Genomic DNA, 15,896 nt, shown 5'->3' on the forward strand with positions numbered 1-15,896 from the left:
AGATTATGATCAGTTAGAAAACACATTGTATTCACACACACCTGAGCATTCTCTCTATCGCAGCTCGTTCACTTAGCTATCTTTGTAATACTGATCAATATCTCCAACAATTGTAACACCCTTTTTTGATTAATAAAGTGGTGATATACGATTTGTCATCATCCGGGGTTTTTTGTGCCGGCGATCCGAACCAGATCAAGGGCTTTTCCCCGTAACAAATCCGTGTGTTTGTGTTTGCAATCGATACATACTTGCTTTCATCACCATAGCACTAATCCTCACTAAACGAATTTGGATACATTATCCTTAGCCGATTTTTATCCAAAACAATTTGGCGCCCACCATGGCGCCATTGGTGAAGCCTGTGGATAGAGAATCCTTATACCTGTACCTAGCTGTATCAAGAAATGCTGTAAGTGCTGTCCTTGTGAAGGATCATGAAGGTGAACAACATCCCATCTATTATGTAAGTAAGAGTCTTTTAGATGCAGAAGCCAGGTAATTCTCATTTAGAAAAATTAATTCTTGCACTTATTATGGCTTCTACTAAATTAAGACATTATTTTGAGACTCATACTATTATATTGAGAACTAATTATCATGTTAAGAATGTTCTTAGAAAGCCAGAATTATCAGGTAGAATGCCCAAGTGAGCTGTGAAGCTGAGTGCGTATGATATTCAGTACGAGCCCAGAACAGCCATCAAGTCACAAGCACTCGCAGACTTTGTGGCTGATTTCAGTAACGACATGCAGAAAGAAGCTGATTTGGAGGTTCAACAACTAGAAGAGACCAAGGATCCTTGGATACTCTTCACTATTGGAGCTTCCAACGTAAGAGGAACGAGATTAGGTATCCTACTAAAATCGCCACAGGGGGACATATTACCTCAGTTTATAGCCTATGAATTTCAAGCAACGAACAATGAGGCAAGTATGAAGCTCTGATTGCAGGTTTGCAATTAGCTAAGTACATGAGGATCAGGTATCTTCAAGTATATATAGATTCATTGTTGATTGCTAACCACTTTAATGGCTCATACGCCGTTAAAGGAGAAAAACTAATCAAATATCTAGATGTTGTGAAGGAATTAGCAAAATCCTTCGAATTGTTTAGCATTGTACAGGTACCAAGGGAAGAGAATGCTGGGGCAGATGCCTTGGCAAACTTAGTGTTTTGGACAAAAATCAGCTAAGGATCAAGTATCCAAATCTGTTATGTGAGGTAAGGTGCTAACTCGATAATGGAAAGTGTATAAGCTTAATATTGGTGAACACAAAGGTTTGATCATGAGGGAAAAAGCACTTAACCAAGATAGTCTTACTTCGGTCAAATCTTATCAAGGTAATCTTTGGTAAAATAACTTCGGTCAAGGATTAATAAGATAATATTTGGTCGAATTACTTTAGTCAATGATCAACAAGGTAACCTTTGGTCGATGAGTATGTGATTATCGTGGTCTCCGGCACAAAAAACCCCCAGACGGTGAAAACTATCACCGTCGATTATATTGATAATAAAAGGTGGTTACAAGTGTTGTGAAGTATCTGATCGAAATTACAAAGTAAGCTAGCGTGTAGAGAGAATGCTTGTTTCTGCTGTTAGTGTGTGTGATAGTACATGTGTTTACCTACTCGATCATAGCTCATTTAAATAAAAAATATCACTAACAATATTCCCTAATTATCTGGAAGTCTTCCACCTAGCCGCTCCACGACCGTTGACCACGTGCCAATAGCCATCCATTAGCGAGATAAGCGGGAGAACGAGTCTTGTAGCCGTTGTTGATATTTGCACGTTCATCTTCATATGACTTCGTCCACTAACAGCTACATTGAACTAGGATCCTGGATCCATGCTCCAGCTAGAGAATTAACTGTGAGGATAATTGGTACAAGTACGTCTTAAAGTTGCTACACCTGTCTAACACATCACCATACTAAATGCAATCATTAGTAAACAAGTAATACCGAGGATAGTCGATCCTTTATATCCCGATACATATTTCAAGGATAAACTATCCATAAGACAGTCAAGGATAAAGGATCCTCAGTATAAAATTCATGGCCTAACAATTGCCCCCAAAATGGCAGGTGACAGTGGAATACAGCTGTCATTTTGAAATTCAAAATTGCTGCGAAACTGATAGATGGGACGGTTTTGTCAGAGTATTTACCATTTAACCCCCGAGGTTAGTTATAACCGTCTATATATGCCGCCCTATATCTTTGATTATATACACGCTTTCTTCCATCGCATCAGGTATCCTTTCTACCTTTCTCTCTTATTTTCTTACATTATGTCTGCTGCTTCGTCTTCTTCTTCTCCGGCTCTTTCTAACCCTTCCGAACGAATTTCCGATGATTGAGAGTTGTCGAAAATGGAACCTCAGTGCCTCATTGCCAATCCGTCGACCGAGATTTGCAAGTTTACGGATCCCGAGGTCGATAGTTTTCACTCGCTATTTCCTCCGAGAACCCTATTCTGACCCTATGAATCCAGTGTCAGGTGTGATGTGTACTCCAAGGTTTGGATCTGTTTTCCGGCGACTCCCTTTTTGATCGGCTACAAGTACTCTTTTCCATCTTTTACCCAAAGTTTTTTCGATTCCACCGGCATCTCTTACATACAGGCCATGCCGATGATTTGGAGGGTTCTCAGCACTATCGAGAAAATCATCGAAGGAGAAAAAATCGATTTCGGCCTTCCCGAGTTGTCATATTTGTATACCCTCACTACCCACGGTCCTGCTAGTTTCATCTTCAAATCCAAGCCCCGACAGCCCCATCCGATCTCAAAAGCCACGCTAAATGATTCCGTGTGGAGGAATCAGTTTTTCTTTGTAAAACGCGACTCAATACCAGGGGGAACTGATCTTCCTTCAATGTGGGTCACGAAGGGTAGGATCCTGGATCCTTAAGGCAATCTGCGGGGGTGACAAAGGTGGTGGGATCATCTGTTTGTGGGGATGAAGCCTTTTTTGCCCCTGTTTTTAAATTTCCTGCACTTATGAACCGTTAGTAACTCCTACTTAACCCGGATGGATGGTCCATCTTTCGTATGGTGAAGTCCAGGTTGAGAATTTTGGATAAGTCCTTGGGGCTTATTTTAATTAATGTATAAATCTTTTGACTATTTACTTGTTATTTATTTTCAAAAATTTGTTAGATATAACTTTAACATTGTTGATAGTTTGACAAATAACTCTGAGTAAAAGATTTTTAGGATAAAAGATCCTTAAGAAAATAACTCAGGATAAGATATCCTTAATAAATATTAAGAAAAATTATCTTACTTAGTTGATAAAATTTATATAAGAAAATTCCCTCAAAGGGCAAATTTTAGGATAAAGGATCCTGAAAATAGCTAAAGATTTTAGTAATCAAATAACTTTAAGCAAATAGCCTTTCAAACTGAAATACCCAAATTTATTGCAACAAATATCATACATAAATTAATTAGCAAAGATCATACTAGAAGGTCAAAATAGACCTAAGTTACCAGAAGTATCGAACTCTTAATGATCCTTAAAGGAATAGCTTTAGGATCCGGGATCCTTAGCTTCTCGATCTTCAGAAAGAACTTAGGAATTCCGCTGCAAATAATTCATATTATTAACTGGGATCAAACCCATTAAACTGGGGACAAGCCCAATAAATATTCTGGGGACAAGCCCGTGCAACTGGGGACAAGCCCAACAAACTGGGGACAAGCCCATAAAATAAACTGCGGACAAGCCCAATAAACTGGGGACAAGCCCAACAAACTGGGGACAAGCCCAAACTGGGGACTGGCCCAAAGATACGGTTGTTAACTGGGGACTCGCTGACGTGAGGTCAAAGACTCACTCAAAAATAAACCGATTACAACTATTAGATAGTGATAAGCGGGGTATCGAACACAGGGAGTATGTTGAAAATGCGTTACTAAGTAGCTATAAAATTTAACTATATTAAACTAAGTGCAGAAAATAAATTCAATGATTTGGTTGATTGATTTGATTAACAAAAATAACTAAAACAATTAAACGAGTTTATAAACAATAAGAGAAACAATGCTCTCTCCCGATTTCAGGTTTCCAATGTTGATCAAGTTAACGATTATTGGTGGAATGAACTACTCGAATATAGTTTTGTGAAAATGCAATTGATTGTGATAAAAGAGGACTAAGTACTTGGATTACAAAAACGCAAGGTTGTCACTCAAAAATCAGTTTAGTATTATTAACCCTAATTCTCTTCTACTAAATCTCGATTGCCTATGGCACCAAGAACGGATAGTCAAGAACACGAGTTCAAATCATACTACAATTACAATACAAACTCACAATCACCATAGCAATATATTCATAAGATCAAAGATTATCCCACAAATAACATAAGCGAAAAACAAGTAATCCAATTGAAAAACCTTACAATTCGGGAGAGAACATAAAAATGATTAGCCACACATTGTTTGATTAATCATCACCTCAATTAAAATAATCCAATGAATCATAAACTCAAAACAAATGATTATAACCACCAAAGTGTTGATCTAGATCTCCAAAATCGTCTTAGGGTTGTTGTGAATGAAAAAGATAATGAAAAGACAGCCCAAAGACCCATAAAATAAGAAGAAAAATCGGCAGTTACGACTCCAGACCGTGGCCCACGGTTGGACCGCTAACATGTCATGTGTGCTAATATATTCAACAATAACACTTTGATCTTTCACTCGCTCTCGTACAAACAAATACTTTGTGTCAAGATATAGTCCAGCATCACTTGAGCTATTACTGTTTGAAAAACTCACAGATGCACTATTATCACAAAACATCCTTATAGGCCTCTGTATGGAAGTAACAATTTTGAGTCCCTTAATCAGATTTCTCAGAATCAATGCTTGGCACGTGGCATTATAACACACAACATATTCTGCCATCATTGTTGATGTAGTAGTTAATTGCTGCTTATGAATCTTCCATGAAATGGGCCCACCTGATAGCATAAAAATGTATCCCGAAGTAGACTTTTTGTCATCCTTACACTTCGCAAAATCAGAATCGGTATAGCCTATGAGTTCAAGATCATCTGACCTTCTATAAGTCAACTTATACTCTTTTGTCCCTTGTAAATATCGCAATACCTTTTTAGTAGCTTTCCAGTGATCTAGGCCAGGATTTGTATGATACCTGCCAAGCATTCCAGTTATGTATGCGATATCGGGACGAGTACATACTTGAGCATACATTAAGCTAGGGGTGAGCAAATTAACCGTTGTTAACCATAAACCGAACCATAACCGAACCAATTTTAACCGATAACCGCTATAACCGGTGGGTCGGTTTAATGATTATTGACAACCGCCAGATACGAGTCGGTTTTGGTTATTGATAATATCAAAACCGCCATAACCGAACCGCCCCGTTTATTATACTTATGATACGAACATATTGTCGGATTCTATCTTTTTGTGTTTTGGTTCATTGTTTCTTATCGAATTAACTTGAATTTTATTGTTGAGTTATGTCATGGCGTTTCGTTTGAATATTTGGTATTAATATTATGGATTATGTATTTTTTTGGATCGGGTCATGTCTTTTTTTGTTTTTTTTTGGTAATATTTGGTACGAAAGGTTTAGGCCTAATTATATTTGTTTTGGTCACGGTTAACCGACCCATAACCGACTCGTTATAACCATCAAAACCGATTAACCGAAACCGCCATAACGGATCGGTTATGGTCATGGTTTTCTATTAACCGCCATGTTGGTTATGGTTATGGGTTTTACCAAAACCTGCCCCAAACCGACCCATGAACACCCCTACATTAAGCTTCCTACAATAGAAGCATATGGTAGGAGTCTCATTTGTTTGAGTTCTGCCTCTGATTTAGGGCATTGATAAGACCCAAAACTATCACCCTTAACTACAGGTACTACAGTGGGAGTGCAATGTTCCATATTAAATCTTTTAAGTATCCGCTCAATATATGCCTTTTGAGAAAGTCCTAATGTCCCATTGCAGCGATTTCGATGGATTTCTATGCCAATCACATAAGAGGCTTCACCGAGATCTTTCATGTCAAAATTAGCAGATAATAATCTTTGGAATCATGCAACATGTCTAAATTATTACTTGCTAGTAAGATGTCATCAACATATAACACAAGTATGATGAATTTACTCCCACTCATCTTAATATAAACGCACTGATCTACTTGGTTTTTAATATAATAATGTCTTTTTATTACTTCATCAAATTTGATGTACCATTGTCTAGATGGTTATTTTAACCCGTAAATTGACTTATTTAATTTGCATACCAAATGTTCTTTACCTTTAGGCTCAAAACCTTCAGGTTGTTTCATGAACACATCTTCATGCAAATATCCGTTTAAGAATGCAGTTTTAACATCCATTTGATGTAACTCTAAGTCAATATGTGCTACCAAGGCCATAACTAATCTTAGGGAATCCTTTCTTGACACGGGAGAAAAGGTCTCCTGATAGTCAATTCCCTCTCTTTGGGTATATCCTTTTGCAAACGTGCTTTATAACGTTCAATGTTTCCATTAGGGGTCTAATTTAGTTTTATATACCCACTTACAACCTACAGGCTTAGCACATTTTGGTAATTCAGTAAGTGTCCAAACATTATTTATTTTCATTGAGTTCAACTCATCTTCCATGGCACTCAACCATTGAGCTGATTGGTCGCAATTCATGGCTTCTTTGAATGTAGTTGGATCATTTATTTTACCCAAATCAAAGTCAGTCTCATGAAGGTAAGTCACAAAATCATCATAAACTATGGGCCGCCTAGGCCGGGAAGACCTTCTTAATGGCGGTTCTTGAGTCTCTTGTTCATTTAACTCTTGAGATGTTAATGGATTTGATGTAGATGGTTCCTCGGTGTTAGTAACACTATTATTATGAGAAACCAACGAATCATTAGGTGGTTCAAGTAGCTGACTAACGGGCATCGGTATGTCATTGGATGGTGCCTCTTCAGTTTCTACTTAAAGATTTATTTGCCTACCACCGTCACTCCCACTCAAGTTTGTAAACTCAAGAAATTCAGCATGTCTAGTTTTGACAATTCTGGTAAAATGAGAAGGACAATAAAATCGATATCCTTTTGAACGTTCGGGATATCCAATAAAAGAGCAACTAACAGTTTACATATCTAATTTATTGGAATGTGGATTATACAATTTAGCTTCAGCCGGACACCCCCACACTTTAAAATAATTTAAATTAGGTTTCCTTCCCATCCATAGTTCAAATGGAGTCTTAGGGACAGACTTAGAAGGAACTTGATTAAGTATGTGGACGGCTGTTTTTAATGCTTCAGCCCAAAGAAATAAAGGGAGATCACAATTAGCCAACATACCACGTATCATATCCATAAGAATATGATTACGCCTTTCAGCTACACCATTTTATTGAGCAGTCCCGGGCATGGTATAGTGATTTATTATACCATGATTCTTATAAAATTCATGAAAAGGCCCCGGGCTTTGTCCAACATCGGTGTGTCGGCCGTAGTATTCTCCACCCCTGTCTGATCTTACAACCTTTATTTTCCGGTCTAGTTGATTCTCAACTTTAGCCTTAAAGGTTTTAAAAGTTTCTAAACTTTCAGATTTTTCATGGATTAAATACAAGTACATGTAACGCGAATAGTCATCAATAAAGGTAATAAACGACTTATGCCCTCCAATACCCGTAAGAAAAGGACCACATATGTCGGTATGGATATAATCAAGTAATCCTGTGCTTCTAGTGGAACCTTTCTTAATTTTCTTGGTCATTTTTCTTTAATACACTTAACACATTTTTCTTCAAAATCGGAAAAGTCTAGTTTTGGTGGTACTTTATTTTTCACGAGTCGCTTCATTATTTCTCGTGAATTATGGCCTAATATTTGGTGCCACAATTTAGATGAAGTCTCTGTAATTCTTTTCCTCTTTTTACATACAAAGTTTTCTTCTACATTATAAGACAATTGGGATTCCGAAAAATTATGATCTAGACGTAATTTGTAAAGATTACCATATTCCAATAGACCATAACCAACATTGCGGGAATTGAAAATTATAATACATTTACCATTTCCCAATGTAAATACATATCCGTCACGATCTAGTTTAGGAACAGAAATTAGTTTCTAGTAATAGTTGGTACATATAAAGTTTAAGGTAAATTTAAAATGAAGCCTCCATCTTGAACTAAAGAAAGAGTCCCCACGCCTTCCACTTCGGAAACCAAGCCATTTCCCACTTTAACCGTCCGCTGGTTTCTTTCCATCTTCCTTATTGTACAGAATCCCTGTAAAGAATTAGAAATGTGTACAGTGGAACCAGAGTCAAACCACCATGTATTACAAGGAACATTAACATTAAATGATTCATGAATCATAAGATTTAGGGCAATAACTTTTTTCGCTAGCCATTCCAGAAACTTTGGACAATCCATTTGATAATGCCCTTTCTTGTGACAGAAACGACATTTAGGAGTGCCTTTAGCTATGCTAGTACTTGCTCCAGGTGTAGAGAACTTTTTGGGTTTTTGACTTATTTCCCATTTCACCCTTACCTTTGAATGTGCTCTTTTTCTTCTTGGAGTCAAAAGTGGCTAGGTGAGAAATATCATGCTTTTCTAGCTTTAAGCGTTATTCTTCCTGAATCACTCATCTTCCATTTCTCCTTTTGAGTATTATAGTTGATCTTAAAGATCAAACTAAGAAGGAAGAGATGTCATAATAAAGTGAACTAAGAAACCTTCACTGATTTCCATGTCTAGAGTTTTCAGTTGGTTAGCCATGTCATTCATCATCATGATATGCTCACGCACCCCACTTGTCCCGTTGTACTTGGTAGTTAACATTCTAAGGATTAAGATACCAGCATTAGTTTTTGAGGTACCTTTGAATTGATCCTCAACCAAGTCTAAGTAAGCCTTAGCATTTTCCGAATCAGGGATGGCTCCTCTAATGATAGGAGAGATTGAATTCTTGATTACCATAAGAGACATTCTGTTAAAACGCTCCCACCAATCATGAATTTTCATTTGTTCTACCGTTAGATTATCGGCAAGAGGAGGGGGAGCATCATGTCTTAAAGAATAATCAAGGTCCATAAATCCCAAGGCCAACTTAACTTGTTCTATCCAAGTACCAAAGTTATTTCCGTTCAAAGGTTCTATTCCGTGCAAATAACCGGAACCTGATCATAAGGTAGATGCTGTTGCATGTAAAGTATACATATTATGCTTAGTTATGACTATACACAACATAATTAGGATACAAAATAAAACATATCAGGTATAAAATAATGACCTATTACTAACACCAAATAATAGGTAAAATTACACATTATGTTAAACTATTAGCATCTCGTTGGTTCAGTTAACAATTGAACATAAAATGTTATATCAAATGATTTCTTAAACATATTTATTTTAAAACACCGTTGGGTATAATGAAACAAATATGTTTATTTTCACTATCTAAATTATTAAACCAATTCACATTGGGTTCATGGAATAACAATTTAGATGATGTATATTTAGTGGCTTGATATTAGTACTTATATTGGTTTGAGTGATCTCCCGTTGGTTTGATTACTCAAATCATTAAAGCACAAAGCATCTAAGATGTAAACAATATATACAGTAACATGTAAATTCAGATGAATCATAATAAGATTGAACTTAAAAATCATCCACATGATCTTGTTATTCATCAAAATTTATTTTTTAAGCATAAGTTTATCCAAATGACCAAATACAGTTGTTGACTATATATATGTTCTGAATGAAAATGTTTGGAAATCAAATTACATCAATTATTGGTTATCATAATAATAGATATCATAATTCATATATATTCATCCAATGTAAATTATGCATTCATCCAAATAATAGATATTACTTCAAATTGTTTGCATACAAATTAATGATATCTGATGCAATTTATTATAATTTCTCATTCAGATAAAAAAGAAAAAAAAATTGGTGGAAACAACTTGGATACTTATTGAAGTGAAAACTTAATTTTGTGGATAAACCACAATTTAAAAGTCAAGATTGTTAACTTGGGGCGCATGAAATTTTGTGCAGTTATCCATATTGCAAACATAATACAATAATAATTCATATATGAACATCGGAATTTTCAACTCTATTTCATTAGCACCATACTATTAATTCGATTATATGAACGGCCAATTTTGTATATCAGAAAGTGTGTACTACAAAATTGCTAATCATAAAATCAATCGAACATGATGAAATTTATCAATTAACATGGCTCTGATATCACCTATTGAATCAATTGGTATCAATTATACAATTCCCAAATTAATCTACCATAAATAATGGGTTGTAAAACTTACTTGATGGAGAAGATTCATTCCTTTAAGTGTTTGATGAAGATGATGCCATGATGGTGATCTTGATTAAGAGTCTAATTGCCTTTAATTATGATGGATGCAATTATGGTGTTTGAGTATTTTGTTTGTGATCATATATAGAAGAAGATGATCGTTAATGACAGTTATATTAGGGCAACGACTTCATAATCTTTTAACCATCATATTTACATATTGACCCCTTATGGTATTAACTCTCATAAAGTTAGATACCATAGTTATGAGGCTACACATATTTAGTCCATATAAATGTTAAAGGGTCAAAAGCCACATAAATATTTCCATCAACCATTGCCAGCACCATCCTCGCTAGCACAAATTTTGGTGGCCTAGAATGACAAGTATAATCTTTTTTTATTTGTTAGGTAGGATAGAAAGTTATACACAAGAAACCCCCGGATTTTCCCAATAGCTGATGTGTAACTACCCTACATATACTGACATATTTGAGATGGGCATTACTATTCATGTATGGGCTTCGAAATATTTAAACCCGTTCCATTATCATCTCTAAAGATGAAGTGAAAGATCGAGGTGTCACATTTTTTTCAGTCCACCAAACCAAACTTTGGTTTACATTAATCATTTTAAAGAACATGAATCGATTACAATTATATAATCAACCATTAGTGCTTCAAGGCACTTCTACAATGTCGTTTGTCAACTTTTCTGTAATTTTTTTTATTTAAAGATAGAAGAATATTGTGACACTAAAATAATATAAAAGATAACCCAAAATTAAATAATAACACTACCCGTTATATTTTGGCAGTGCAATAACATGCATTTGGTTTAATACGGACATTGAATTGAAATTTTTTTTTGTTAATTAAAACAAAAGACAATTGCGGCCCTTGTATAGCCCATAAAAAAATTAACATACTAAATAACAAATACATCTGATAATTAAACCAACACGAATTCGGTTAGTATCAGTGAGTTTCTTTACGGTACTAGTACTAAACCAAAAAATTATGATAGGAAGCACTGGAAATACTTGTGTAACTTCTAATACAATATATAACATATTTAAAATGACGTTATTTGGTCTGTAAAACTTGGGCACTACGATGGCGAGTCGATGCGAATTGGATCGGTTTAAATTACGTTTATTATGGTGCCAGAATTATGACAATTTATTTTTACAAAACAAGAAAAAAAACTGGATGGCGTGGCATGAGCTGGTGCTGCCATATGAACCAATGACGATCTTGCGGCACCAACCCATTGCATTTATCTTATAGATAATTTATATATAATGCAATATAATATAATCTACGAGGTTTTTGTTTACGTTCCAATATAAATCTTTTTTAGAAACAAAGTTGTATCGTAAATTTAACTATACGGAAACTTGATACAATAATGGCACGTGACGAACCGATATCGACTGATCACCATAACCACTGGTGTAGGTATTATTTGGGACCAATATTTCTATTGTTTTTTGGATTTTTATTGATGTAACACACGTATCGATAATCTGAAACATCCAAATTCAGGAACCTCAGTGGTTGAGTTTACACATGCAACATAGTTCTTAAACTCAAAAACTTTCGATTATCATGTACTGAAAATACGTTTAACAAACAAAACATGTTCCTCAACTTGAAATGAATCCTATTTTAAAAATAATTATGTTAACATGAGCATACACACAAACGGAATGCCAATCTTGGATAGGGAAAGCCTCATTCGAAACTATCAATGATATCGTATTAAGAGAAATAATGAGAATTAATGATCATATCTAAGATAGCCTTTTCACTTGACACATTTCATAAACTATAACATAACTCCGCTGACTTTACCACCAGAATCAAACAAAATGTCGTCGATAGATCTAATGCATATGTTTTCTATCGATGCATAAAGAAATTCGGTTAAATTTGGCAAAACGAAAGCAATTCCCTGTCTTTCTGAAATATTTCCATATCTTATGGTTCTAAAGTCACCCGTGCTACGATACCATCTCCATTTGGAGTATCCATTAGCACTGCACCAGTCCAGTCCGAGGATCCAAACGTGATATTTGCTATTGTGGGCGATCCCCATCCGAAATTGATTTTGTAATGAGGGAATCCACATATGCTCGAACACCAAAAGTTTCTATTCAGAAATGCTTCTAAATCTTCCTTCCCTAAACTTGATAGAAACAAATTATAGTTTTGAGAAGCCTGTTGCAGGATAGGGGCTTGTTCAAGTTCCATCTTTGCTTTTATTGTAATGCTGAAACCATCGTAGTTAATGAAGTTTCACTTTTACGCCGGGTCATGAATGACATCGATATAATCAAATTTCCTATGGTTGTTTGGGGAAGCTTTGGAACAAGTTTATTACGCAAATCCACTGGAATACTCAAAAAAGACTGCTTAAAATAAGATGACCTAGAATTGGTTGCTGCAACTACGGTTTTGTAAATTAGAGAAGTCAATGCTTGGAACCGTGTAGGATTGTTTATAGATCCAGCTTCGGCCATCACGAGGACCTTGTTCTTCAGGTCACTTAACTTTGAGTTGGGGAACACAAATTTTCTGGTGACAAGACTGGCAATACGTGGATTCAAAACCGCAGTTTCTGGTGGAAGAGAATCGGTACTAGATGGGGATTGAATAAAATGAGGGTTAAGTGCCAATACTTCTTTGTGATCAGTGGAACCATAACGTGTAACTGAAGCCCAATGATTAGCAAATGAGCCAAGAGTGCAACCATCACCAATTTTGTGTGACACAGACAGTGCCAATCCTGTTCCACCACATGCAAAGTGCTTAATTTGAACCCCTACAAGACTGGTGCTTTGAGGAGAATGTTTCCACAGCATGCCATCAGGAAAAAGTTGGCCAATAGAGTTATCTTCTTCGCTCATTTGTTGCCCCTTGTCCATATGGCAATCGTGTTTGGCTTCAACAAACACAACTCCCTTATCGTTACAGTCAATATAAGGTGCCATCGGAGTGTTTAACTTGCCCGCAAATGGATAGTATCGTGTTAGGCTATGTGACAATGATTTCTTTATCTCCTGGGCTTTTTCATCTGCGGTTAAACCGCAACTTTCATTGTTTGGGTAGAAAAGAATTAGTGGCATATAGATGTGTGGGATGCTTTGATCAAGCTGGGAAAGATTGTAAGTCCGGAGATGAGATGGTGTTGGAGATGAGGGCTTGATTATTTCTCGAGAAATGATGGTGTGGAGTTGCCTTCTTCCGAATCGTAGGATCTTCCCGATCACCATCATTAATTTATGGAATGATTTGATGTTTTTAATTTTGAAGCTGCAAATGATATGCACACATATATATACACACACATAAATATATGGACCGCACCCAAAAAGTTGATAATATTATTAATAGACTAGTCTAAGTTGTTTAAAATTCAAATGTACAGACTTAGTCAAATACGGTTATATGTAAATTAGATGAAGAGAAATTCTCTTCATGTTTGAATAATATTCATTCTCTTTTCTATGCAAGTTACTGGACTAGTCTAAAGTTGTTTAAAATTCAAATTAATAGGCTCACATGTGTAAATAATATTCATTCACTTTCAGCTCTCTTTCGAGGTTATAGAGCCAGACATGAGACATCCCAACGACCCATCCTTATCGATATCTTCTTTTTCCAAACCTTAATCACCATGGCCGGCTCTTCCAACCTTTGTGCACCTCATTACCATCCGCCTCTCCTATACTAATTATCTCATGTGGAAGAACCATGTTCATCCGGTTCTTCCACACGTACATCGATCCACTGGAATCCATCATCTCAAATAACAAAACTATTCGCAACCCCTGGAAAGAAAAAGAAGCCATGGCCGAGGCCATTGTATGTAAGTCAGCCTATCAAGTATCAACTATGACAAGCTCTCAAGCATGCCTACAGTCACCACTCTTTTGAACGCATGCATACCCTCCATGATTCTCTCTGGCAATTAAAAAAAGGAAACTCCACGGTCTCTGATTTCGGTCACAAGTTTAAATCCCTTTGTGATTACGTGGCCAACTGGTTCTCGATGAAGACAAACGCCTCTGGTTTCTTTGTGGCCATGGTTCTAGTTTTGATACTTTTTCCAATGCTCAAAGAACCATCAAACACTCACCACCATTCCGTGATCTTCTTGCACACAGAAAGTCATGAACTATTTTTACAAACTCTAAACACCATTCCGTCCACAAGCTACATTCTCTGCCCAAACCAACAAATTCTGATCATAATCAGCCTCTGACACCTCCAATCGCGGCTGGCCAGAGGCTCTACCTCCGCTCGTGGTCGCCTGACAACCAATAAATGCCCATCCCACTGTCTGTTACGCTGAAAAGATGGACATTACACCAGTTCTTGTCCTTATATTTCATCTTATTGAAAATCAAAACAATCGTTTGTATTTTGCTTAATAAAATCAATTAGGAGATACTAATATATAGAATGGACACAACAACCTATTCCTTAAATAAGGAAAACTAGATCTCCTACACTATTATAATGATATACACAATATTTGTTTAATAATAATACACGCTAATACGCCTGTTAGTGCACAGAAATTTGACACTGTGGATACGTTATCCTGACATATGTTCTTGGATCAGTTATCCTTAGTCAGATCCCATTAGGATCAAGGATCCTCAGTACTTATTATTTACTAACGATTGTTTCCTGTGTATAACATTATATATGACAGATGTAATGGCTAAGAGACCTGGTCTACCCCCTATTTCGCAGTCTGAGTGATGGAGCACGTGGTCAAAGTGGCTGTTAGGATTATATTGAAGACAATGGCGGATTTTTAGGGATTATTAGTTAATAGTCTTTATTATTAAAAACTCCATTGAGTTATTATCTTTTATTTATAATTGAGATTATGATCAGTTAGAAAACACATTGTATTCACACACACCTGAGCATTCTCTCTATCGCAGCTCGTTCACTTAGCTATCTTTGTAATACTGATCAATATCTCCAACAATTGTAACACCCTTTTTTGATTAATAAAGTGGTGATATACGATTTGTCATCATCCGGGGTTTTTTGTGCCGGCGATCCGAACCAGATCAAGGGCTTTTCCCCGTAACAAATCCGTGTGTTTGTGTTTGCAATCGATACATACTTGCTTTCATCACCATAGCACTAATCCTCACTAAACGAATTTGGATACATTATCCTTAGCCGATTTTTATCCAAAACAATTTGGCGCCCACCATGGCGCCATTGGTGAAGCCTGTGGATAGAGAATCCTTATACCTGTACCTAGCTGTATCAAGAAATGCTGTAAGTGCTGTCCTTGTGAAGGATCATGAAGGTGAACAACATCCCATCTATTATGTAAGTAAGAGTCTTTTAGATGCAGAAGCCAGGTAATTCTCATTTAGAAAAATTAATTCTTGCACTTATTATGGCTTCTACTAAATTAAGATATTATTTTGAGACTCATACTATTATATTGAGAACTAATTATCATGTTAAGAATGTTCTTAGAAAGCC

At 36.2% G+C, this 15,896-nt stretch overlaps 1 pseudogene; it reads right to left on the bottom strand.

Annotated features, from left to right (window-relative positions):
- Nucleotides 1-12,299: 12,299 nt before the first annotated feature.
- LOC143626689 (akuammiline synthase 1-like) lies at nt 12,300-13,648 on the bottom strand (annotated as a pseudogene).
- Between the last annotated feature and the right edge of the window lie 2,248 nt (nt 13,649-15,896).

The sequence above is a fragment of the Bidens hawaiensis genome, unplaced genomic scaffold, assembly GCF_021521415.1.
Source record: "Bidens hawaiensis isolate Kalapana, Puna unplaced genomic scaffold, B.hawaiensis_p1.1 tig00004478_1, whole genome shotgun sequence".
NCBI lineage: Eukaryota > Viridiplantae > Streptophyta > Magnoliopsida > Asterales > Asteraceae > Bidens > Bidens hawaiensis.